At 46.2% G+C, this 7585-nt stretch overlaps 1 protein-coding gene across 1 annotated transcript in view; it reads right to left on the bottom strand.

Annotated features, from left to right (window-relative positions):
* P2RY4 (pyrimidinergic receptor P2Y4) overlaps positions 1–7585 on the bottom strand; it is a 12453-nt gene that overhangs the window by 2278 nt on the left and 2590 nt on the right. The window lies entirely within an intron of this gene.

A 7585-nucleotide genomic window follows, 5' to 3' on the forward strand; every position in this document is an offset into this window, starting at 1 on the left:
GTGATGAAGGTGAATCCCATCCCAGTAAGGTCACAATCAAGGTGAGATATTGCCTGATTGCACTGTATAAGGAGAAAGGGTTCAGGATTTGTACCGCCTTGGTAAATGAATCTCTGGGGAAGGAAACAGTGGGGAGAGAGCACAAGTGCACCAAGACATGGCTGCACTTTCATCTCAGAACATCTAAAGCCTAGGGTCCAGTTCTTCTCTGCAGGAGACAAGTGTCTCCCATCCCACTGACCACCCTCTACAAGGGGTTGAGCCCACAAAGGTGGTGAATATCTCCATTCACCTAGCCCAGGGTGACTTGTGCACACTTCCTTTGTTACCATGCATCAGTGCTGGTTCCAGGGGTGGGTGAAGCTGTCCCTTTGTTAGCTGCATTAGCAATTGACCAAAGTCACATCCAGGGCAAGGGCAGAAGACATAAGCTGATGAACTGTTTGCTGACAACAAAACAACTCAATGAATAAAAGGGATCTATTATCATAGAGCAGATATAGGTGAGCAGTGCCCACTGCTCTGTTCCTATCACCAGCACCAGAATATCAAGTGACCCAGTGGTAATACCCCTCATAATGGGGCATCCTGGCCAGCAGCAAAGTGTAGAACCAGGCCCTCGTGCCCTCTTATGAGGGTATCATTTCCCCATCTCCAGCCTAGGGGGGGAAGCTGTGTAATATGGCTATAAACCAGGGGTGAACAATTATTTGGGCCCATGGACCACATAGGGAGTTTTGGTGAGCTGTCACAGGCCAGGTCAGTACCCTGTTCCCCCCACACAACAGCTCACCAAAACTTCTTAAGTGGACCCCATGTGTGGCTGGGATGGGGCTGCCATCTGGGAGTCACCCCAAATGGGCTAGAAGTGCCATCTGGGAGCGGGACAAGCAGGCAGGGGTGGGGCCTGGGGCAGAGCTGTAATCTGCTGCCCACAGGCCCCTGCAACAGGCACCAGTTGTGCAGGCAGGGGTATATGGGGTGTGGATTGCAGCTCTGCCTGGGTCCCCAACCCCATGCTGTCACAGCCCAATGATCCCAGAGTCTCCATGGAAGCCAGTCAGGACCTGCGTGGGCAGGGTGTGAGACCAGGCAGAAGGGATGAGGATGCGGGCAGGCAGGGAGCAGTGTTCAGTGTTGGGTCCAGAGTCTTGGGGCAGTGACAGTGCAGGGCCAAAGGCAGAGCTGCACACCCTTGCCCGTGGAACCTGTGCCCGTTGCAGGGCCATGGGGGCAGTGGATTGTGGCTGTGCCTTGGCCACACGCTGTCACCACCCCTCAATCCCGCCCTGTGATCCCAGCCTCACCCACCCATCCTGCTCCCAAGCACTGCTCCCTGCCTGCCCATGGCCGCATCCCATCTGCAGAGTCTAGCACCTTGCCTGCATGGGTCCTGCCTCTAGTGGTTGGTGCAGGGCAGACTTGCTGGGCTGCTCAAGTAGCAGGACCAGGTCCAGCAGTGGCAGCTGCCAGGAGGAGCCACCAACACAGCACAACTGCTGTGCTGCCCCAGCCCTGCTACATGCCCAAGGGCAGCAGTACCAGCTGCATGTGCCAGGCCCCAGGCTGCCCCCTGCTTCTGGGCTGGGCAGGACAAAATCTCTTCGCAGACCAGATCTGGCCCATGGCTCAGGTTTTGCTCACCCCTGCTATAAACTGTTCTTCTTTGGACCTGTCTGTTGCATCAGCGACTGATTTACTGGTCATTCCCATGCCAACCTGGGTTTGTAACTTTTGTGGGTCAAATGCTGGTTAACCAATAGACTTCTAAATACGGAACTGTCATTGAATGGGGGTGTTTCTGATGGGGTCCCATAGGGATCTGTTTATGGATGAGCACTTTTCAAATGCTTTCGTCAATGATCTGAAGAAAATGACAGGGACAGATATGCAGGCTGAGCTGGACTGAATGCTAAGGTGAACTCATTTGAATAGCATGTTTTAATACAGCCAAATGCCAGGTCTTTCATCTAGGAACAAAGAATGCAGGAAGGACTCATGTATATCACGAGAGACTGTGGAATGCAGTAACATGAGAAAGGGCTTTAGAGGTCAGGGTAAATGACCAACTGAACATGAGGTCTTGGTGTGATACTGTAGCTGAGAGAGAGAACATGATTCTTGTATGTATAAGCAGGAAAATTTCAAGCCGGAGTTGGGAGGTGGTCTTATCAATACTGCATGAAAATATGATACCACTGCTGAAATACCAAACTATGTGAGGTCTGGAAAACACAGGTTACAGTGAAAGAAATGAGAAGCTCAATCCATTTTGTTCATCCAAGAGAAGGATAGGTGGTGACCTGATCAAAGTCTGCAAGTACCTGAGTAAGAGAGAAATTTCTTATAGCAGAGTGGCTTTAATCTAACAGAAAAAGTCTGAATGAGATCCAAAAGGTGGAAACTGAAACCAGGCAAACGTGTATTTTAAAGACTGAGAGTAACTGACCATTGGACCTACTTAACTAGGCATGTGGGGGATTCTCTATCATATGAGATTACTAAATCAAGACTGGATCTCTTTCTAAAATACAGTCTACACATCAGGCAGAAGCTATATGCTCAATGCCTAATTCACTGTGTGGGTGTTCTTAGTCCTGTGATTCAGAAAACATGAGACTGTGGACAGTTCAGAGAAAGAGAAGGCATCTGGATGCAGAGATGGTATTTGGTGATAGGACATTTCTTTCTCAGGTGCAGGGCAGAGAGCTGCAGTATGCTATGCTCTATTCACCGTCTTTCCCATCTGATTTGTCTCTCTCATCACCTTGTTGCATCTTGTTTGCCGTGTGTATTGTGAGCTCTTTGTTGTCTTTGTCACTTGCCTGTACAGCACCTAGCAGAATGAGGCCCTAGTTTTTCACTAGGGTCCCTGTGCCGGTAGAAATGATAATAAAAACACAAGTGAATGGGGAGACAGGTGAGACTGATGTGTGGAGGATTACAACAAATGATACTGGGTTGGGTTTCCAACTGTAGGACAGTCTAGCACTGCTGTTATAGTTGGGTCTCTTTGATTGCAACACTTATTTGTGTTTTAAGCTGAACTGGTGCTTGAAGTCCAGGATCAAACACTGCAGTTTCCTTCCAGCTTGTAGAAGGTGCAGATTACTTCACTGGTTTATTACAGAACTAAATTAGGTGCAATATCCCTGAAGAACAAACACCTTGAGGTCAGAGACCAGCAGGCAAGCCCTGATCAAATACTACCTCAGCCAGTTCCTGTGTAAACAGATTAAAAGGGGTCCATAGCCACCCAGAGAAGCTTCTGCAAGAAACTGCAGGGCATTCTTACAAGTGGTTACCCAGATTTTTTTGTGGGGGATGCTATAGTATCACAGTGTTGTCTTTGGTTCTGATAATCTCCTTGGGAGACCTCCAAAAGTCCAGACATTTATGAAGTGGTATCAGCAATTAAGTAACTGTGAGCCAGCACTAAACTGATTGCCCAGCCTGGTACTGTATTGCTGGAGATGTCCTAATTCAGACATGTAATACTGGACCCCTGGACATTTGCTGATGGAAGGGCCTGTGATATTTGCACAAAAGCACATTACCCCATAACCTACCCAAGCTAGGTAAGCTCCCTAAAAACCTTCAGCCATTTCCTTTTGAGTACCAGTTGCTTTTTCCATTTCTCTCCTAATGTGCCATAGGGTATTGATTATGCAGCAGTAAATCAGCACTCCACAATCTCTGTGATGATCACGGTATAAATACATAAATGACAGGCACATCTGATAGGATTTTGGCCAACTGCAATCAGTAGCATTCCAGTGAAGCCAACAGAACTAGTCTAACACCAGCTGCAGAGCTGACCAGGAAAACTGCTACCACAGCTACCACAAAGCAGAGCTTTGCCCATCCATTCTGTTTTGCCTGTGCAGATGACACCGGTTTCCCTTGAATGTTTGGTGGCCTGGAAAATCCCCCAGGGCTCTTCTGGAGTCAAGGAAAGTTTGATTAATTGGAAGTGGTGCACATAGCTCACCTGGCATTTGGCCTGGCTGGTGTGTCTCTGGACAGCATTAGACACCGCCTTCTTTGCTAACTGAAGAATGGTGTAGATCTGCCCTGCTGCCCAGATAGAAGCTGCTCTATTGTACATACAGTTCTATACAGAAAGAATGGGAGAATAAACTCTGGGTAACAGAGTAGCAGAAACCAAGCTGTGCCTACTCAGGAGCTGTGGGATGATTCTTTCCAGTAGTAACTACAGTGGGATTCTCCCAGACAGTCTCTGGACCTACACATACAGCCAGGCACATGCTGGATCCTTATTTTTTCAGCTTCAGACTGGACACTGGAGAAATCATCCTAGAACAGTGAGCAACTAAACCTGGTTCACCAATGGAGACTCCTGATTTTCCTAAGTTTTCAGTTTGACAAAGAAAAACAAACCATCCAAATCTGAGGCCAAGGTGCCAGTGAGTTAGAAGCCACCACTGTCAGACTCTAGTCTAGACTGCTAGTTCTTGCTGTGCTAGGGTCTCATGTGATAGTAAAGTACTGTGACAGCTGGAAGATAGGAGCTGTGGAATGCTCACTTATCTCAGGAGATGGAATGATTAACTGAAAGCAACCTCATCTCCTCTGCAATTCATTATATGAGGACAAGATTGGCATCAGAATTACCAAAGGCAACAGGAGCTGGGTGGGACAGCTCTTCAGGGCGGTTAGGGCTGCAATGTGAGGAAGGGTAAGAACAGTTAAGGAATCCCATAGGGATTTCCCTAACACTGCACAAAGAACTCAGTTTCAGAACTCAGATGCATGAAATTGCTCTCGCTGGGTTTGGGAATCTCTCATGTAGATCAGAACAACACAAGACTTCCAGGGAGGATACAGGTCAGACAAATCAGGAGAGGATCCAGAGGTGCAGGGCAAAATCAGTTATTTAAGAAGCAGTCCATTTTGTAAAATTTTAATAATTTCTTGATATAAATGTAATGCATTTAAAAATAAACCTAATTCAAACTAAATTTGAAATTTAGGACAAGCGATACTAAAACTTAAGCATATTGTAATCTATTATAATCATTTAAATTAAATATAAATAATGTTGATCAGTGCATGCTTTAAAGAAAGTCAGATCACGGAATCAATAAAAGTCAAGAGGTAAGCACCTGGAAATCAAGTTTGTATTTCAGCTTTTGACTGCAGCAGCCTCTTCTGTGGATCAGAAAATATGTTTTTCTTTCAGTTTATTGAACCACTTAAGTTCAATGACTAAGTCATTCAAAATTGAGAGAGAAATAAGAAATAAAAAAGCAGGAACATTTTGTTTTCCTCTTTTAAGCTACAAATAAAAATGAGCTGTAGATGATGAGACCTACTAGTTTTAAAATCTGGTGACCAAAACTAGTTTAATTCAGTAACTAAAAATAAAATGGCCTTCCAAATGAACTATTTAGTTCTTAACACAAGATATATTTGGATAACTTATTTTACTTAGTTACATAATAGCCATTTATGTGGCCCCACAGAAGGTAGTTTTATTTAATAAAACAATACAAAATTGGGATTTTTCTGAATTTTAACTGAATTCCAATTTCAATCCAAATGCAGATTGACGCAAATCCCAAGTAAAAAATTGACCATTTAATATCTTTTCAAAATAATTTTATTTTTCAAAAATGGCCTATTTAAATCAAGGCTTCCTGCTTGCTGATTTCAATCACCATTAAATCCACCAATTCAAATCATGAATGCAACTGGATGGTCCCACTTTTGATTTAAGTGGGAACACGAGCAGCTCAAACTAAGACTTTTCAGAGCCATGTCACCAGGGAGAGTTTTCCTAGCAGAGGCATCTGCAGTCAAGGCCTTTGCGGAGAGGAGCATATTTCCAGGAATGGGAAGAGTCAAAGATCTGCATCATGCAACTATAAATGACCTGGATACTGCTGCTGGGACAAGGGACTTCAGGCTCAATAGACAGACTGGTGCCATCTGACAAACAGAATGAAGCGGGGCTAGGCAGAGAGAAAGCCAGGGAAGAGACACCTGGACTCCCTGGAAGAGGGAGGGGAGTGTCATGAATGGTGCTAGAATGTTTGTTTGCTCCCAGAGGCCATTCTACTCCTCCCATGGCAGGAGAACGTAGCTAAAGTGACGCACATTTGCCTGCAGCAAACTCCCAGAGAGAGACACTCTGTCAACCTCATCATCTGGGAGATTCCTCTCCCAACCCACCACTGCCCTTCCTTCAGCCCTGCCCCTCCCAGCAATAGTGGCTCTGCCACTGCTCAGAGGCGGAAGCTCCATATTTGCTCTCGTTGTTGACATTGGCTCTAAAGCTGGTGGGAACAGAAGATTCACCAGCCAGATGAGGAGCAGGAAGAAATTATGAGTTGAGGGGCAGCATGGACCAGCCCAGCAGAAGGGTGGAGACTGTACTTCCAGCCAAGAGGGGTCTCAAACAGCCTTGCCCTTGTGCCATGAGAAATGGAGGCTCTTGGTCTAGGGTGGGGAGTAAGCCCTACTCCTCACACTCTAGCAACCCCCTCTGATCACAGGGAGGAGTAGTAGTGTCACTTGCTGGAGGGTGATGTACCCCATCTTCCTAAGGAAAGGTTGGTGTGAGATTTATACAAGAGGTGATCTAAGGGCAACAGGACTGTGATGATCCAGAATTACATAAGGCAGAATGAGCTCCCCTTAAGAACATCCCATTGGTTCAGTCGTTCCAGCCTAGACAGGATGGTAGCAGCACTTAGACCCACTGATGAAGCAGAGAGTACTTATGCTAATTCACAGTGACCACAAGCCACAGCTGCTGCAGGGCAAGGGAGGATGGCCGATGTTAGGGAAGACACACTGGCCTTTACCCTGTCACGCAGGAAAGAAACCCCCTCTGCTAGTACGTGAGGCTCCCAACTCTGCCTGTAACTCACTCATCCACTCCCAGCCCTGCTCCTATCCCACTGCACTCTAAACACATCCTGCTGACCCATCCCCTAATGTCCACTTCAGACCTTGTTGTGGCCCACAGTCAACTCAAAATGTTCCCACTGCCCACACCAGACCTTGTCTGCTGATCTTCTCACTGCCTGCACATGCTCTTGTGAGTGGTTACTTGAACCCTGGTGTGTTACTTAATGCCAGGTACCTCCTAATCTGTATATTTACCCAGGCATTTAAAAGGCATCAATAAAATGAATGAGGCAGTAAAGAACCCAGATTTTGTTTAGCAGCTCAAAGTTCCTGTGTTCTTCTCCGAATACAAGTGCCAATGGCCTAATTGTCTCTCCTCCCTGTGTGTCCCAGTGTAACATCACCCTGGAAGAAAATTGCAAGGACTTTGAGTATAAAGTTGCCTTGCACAGAGGAACAGGCATTTACGAAATGCTGATGTACAGATAGACAAACAGTTGTACAACAAAGGCAAGCAGGGCAATTCTGAGACCAGGCTGCAACCAGGGTTCTTCTTCTCTTCTATTGTCCTCTTGGAAATTGCAAAACAAAGGAGGAAATTATGTAAAACTTCCTGCAAAAAGTTCCTTATAGTTTCATAGTTTCTAGGGTCGGAAGGGACCTGAGATGATCATCTAGTCCGACCCCCTGCCATGGCAGGAAAGAGTAC

The sequence above is a fragment of the Gavialis gangeticus genome, unplaced genomic scaffold (genome assembly GCF_001723915.1).
Source record: "Gavialis gangeticus isolate Ggan-Ray unplaced genomic scaffold, GavGan_comp1, whole genome shotgun sequence".
Classification (NCBI taxonomy): Eukaryota; Metazoa; Chordata; order Crocodylia; family Gavialidae; genus Gavialis; species Gavialis gangeticus.